Here is a 3303-nt window from a genome sequence, read left to right on the forward strand (position 1 = left end):
ATATATTTACTTCAGTAGATTCAACGTTTTTTTTTTAAAAGGCGTCAGTTTATCTCCTGCCAATAGGGAGGTGGCAGGGTGTTTGGCTAAATTATGAACCATTTCACTGCTGAGCTGCAGCTCTAAACACCATTTGTATTAATAACGCTTCACTACTGACTAGCAGACATGTGCAGTGTCTATCTGCTTAGTAATTATACTTATAAGCATTGGAGGAAAGTAACTAAGTACATTTACTCAAGTACAATTAAGAGATACTTTACCATTTCCTGCTACTTTTTACTTCTACTCCTCTACAATTCAGAGGGACAAATGATACGTAAAGTAATTTAAACCAGCTGCAACATTAAAGTGATGAACACATTAATGCATCAATAATTATAATTCAATAATATAACATATATGATCTGGTATGCATGTGTAATTTTACTTCAAGTAGGCCTACCTTTTGCTGATACACACTTTTACTGAAGTAAGGTTTTGAATGCAGGACTTTTACTTGTAGAGGAGTATTTTCACAGTGTGGTATTAGTACTTTTACTTAAGTAAGACATCTGAATTCTTCCCAAAATGAGCTAACTGCTGTAAAACCAGCTGTGTGACTCGAGGTCTTGAGTCTAAAGGCTGCCTGTCGCTCATGTGAGGGATCTCTCTGTGATTGGATGGTGTGGAGTGATGCATTGCTGCAGCCTCAGGGCAGGACACCAGTCACTCACACAGCAATCGCTCTCCAATCAATGTCCCTGCATGGAGCACAAACACTGGAGCTCACTGGGCTGCAGAAGGGACAGCAGGGCTTCTCAGGATCTCCAGCAACTTTCACCAAGTGGAAGAAAACACTGCTATTATGCTTGTACCTGCTGTCTTTGGTTTACTCAATTTGTGTTGTTTGTATCAAAAGGAAATATTAGAACAAACCATATAAAGCAAAAGAAACCTATTTCTGAAATCAGCAGGAAGTAAAAGAAAGAAAGAAAGAACTGCAGTCAGCTTATATGTTTACGTGTACGAGTAATTTGAATTATTCTGGTTGAGTTGGTGCTGTTATACTGAAATATTTAGCAGATTAGCTGTTATATTCGGTTTCTTTGGTAGTCTCAGCCACAAAGCACTGATTTAACTTTAACTCGTATACAAAAAGCTTCTATTATAAGTAGGGATGAGCCGATCGGATACTCAGTATCTGTATCGGTCCGATATTGGCCAAAATCACAGGATAGGATATCCAAAAGAATAAGATAAGTCAAATCTGATACAAACCATTAGCCTACACTCACAGCAACTGCCTTTAAGTATAGGCTACATTGAGTTATATCCAGTATTTCACACTGGAATTATATTCCTTCTTTATTCTAAGTACTCAGATTTCAACTTTACATTTTATTTGAATTGTTTGAATGGTGCTGATCAATCAAGAATGCTGCTAAAAGTGAATTAAAAAGCAGCAGCAGTCTTGCGTAACTCAGTCATGTTGTGGGCTAACAATGTGAGCGGAATATTTGTTTTACAGCTTGAGCATGTTTTTTACAGGGCTTCCATACAAATGTAGTATTAACAGCTTAATGTTCAAGAGACGGAAAAAGAAACACAGTATATCAAAATAAACGTCCACAAAGGTTTTTAACTTTTTTCCAGATATCATGTTGTCTTCGTATGTGAAACTCATGTCAATATGTTACCAGATCCTGTTTCCAAATGTTCACTTACACGATATAGGAGGATGAATGTAATTCTGCTGGCTGTATCAAGGGAGAGCCTGGGGATCATCATGTGATATAAGAAGCTGAGCGGTTTGAATGAGAACATTGTGTCTGAGATAAAGTTTCCACATGACAGACTATAGGTATCCTGAGACATTATGCTCAACGAGAATCAATAAAGACAAGGAAATGTTGTGGTGTAGTCATGGTATGTGGAACCACAATGCTATCTTATGAGCTTCTTTTTTTACAACAACGTTTCTGTAGTGTGGGTTCAGCAGAAATTCAATCTGAAACCTGAGCAGAATATTCATCATCTCCGCTGTCTAGACGTTCTTATGCTGAACCTTTTGGTTTTTACTTGAGATGTTTCTAATGGAGCTCGTCGGGCTGTTGCAGTTCCTGTAAGTCTCTTCGAATGAGTCAGCTAAATGCTTATATTTAAATACAAAGCTTTATCAATGCATGCAAACACACAAAAGATATCTTTAGACCTCTGTGGTGAGTCCGTATTGATTTCATTTTCATCTCGAGGAGATGCAGCTATGCGTTTCCATTGCTGGCACAAGAGTTTGGGGAAAAGCAATTATGGACTTGAGTCCTGTTCAAGAAGGCAGGATGCACCTACAGGGATTCAAACAACAACTTCTGTTCATAATTACCAAAACCACTACAGCATATAACGCAATGTTATTACACCCTCTGAGCAGTGTGCATTAGGGTTTCACTCTGGAAGAAGAGCTTGATGCTGTTTCATTTCATTAACAAGATGGTTATTTCATGATGTACACACCACCTGACCTGGTGCTAAAGTCACACAGCGAGGTCAATACCATCATGTATACAAACATATCAATAAATCACGCAACCAGATAGTCAACCACGTGGAAATATTACATTCTAAAAATAATCCCTGTTTCAGTAGGTGAGCATGTGTTAAATATGTAAACACGGGTTCAGGCTCCTTGAGGCGGCTCCTCGTCGTTCTCTGATGAATTGGATTTGTGTAATTTCCCTAATTTTCTAATACAATGAGTGCAAGAGGTGTCGGGCCCATTAATGACACTCCTTTGTGAGCGGTGCATCTTGACCCCTATTAAAGCACTGTCACTCGGACAGCAGATGGTATCCGCACACGCACAGGAGGAGAAGGAGTGGCCATGGCAACAGACTCATAATGGCTGGCCTGGTGTGTAGTGGAATCACTCGGCCTAATTTGTTAAGTACCACCTCAGTATATTTGATTTAATCAGTCTATTCAGTGTACAAAACAAGTGGCATCAAATAAATCCTCAGCTGCACACACAGTGGATCAGACGTCTTTAGAAACGGGATGATGATTTAATGTGTTTCATTACCTTTTCATACTTTTTCTGCTGTGCTGCAGCTTGTGTTGAATAAAAACGTCGAGCATCAGTACAATTCATTCAAATTTACGTGGGTAGGTTGTACATCCCTAAAAAGTAAACTAAACTGATTAAGCCAAGAACAGCAGGCCAGATTTCCCCACATATGTTATTATAATCAACATACGCTGAACATTGTTTGTTTAGAATTGAAAAATACGATCATTTACAGAATGAAAACAGATGAGCATCCTGGT

The sequence above is a fragment of the Cottoperca gobio genome, chromosome 15 (genome assembly GCF_900634415.1).
Source record: "Cottoperca gobio chromosome 15, fCotGob3.1, whole genome shotgun sequence".
NCBI lineage: Eukaryota > Metazoa > Chordata > Actinopteri > Perciformes > Bovichtidae > Cottoperca > Cottoperca gobio.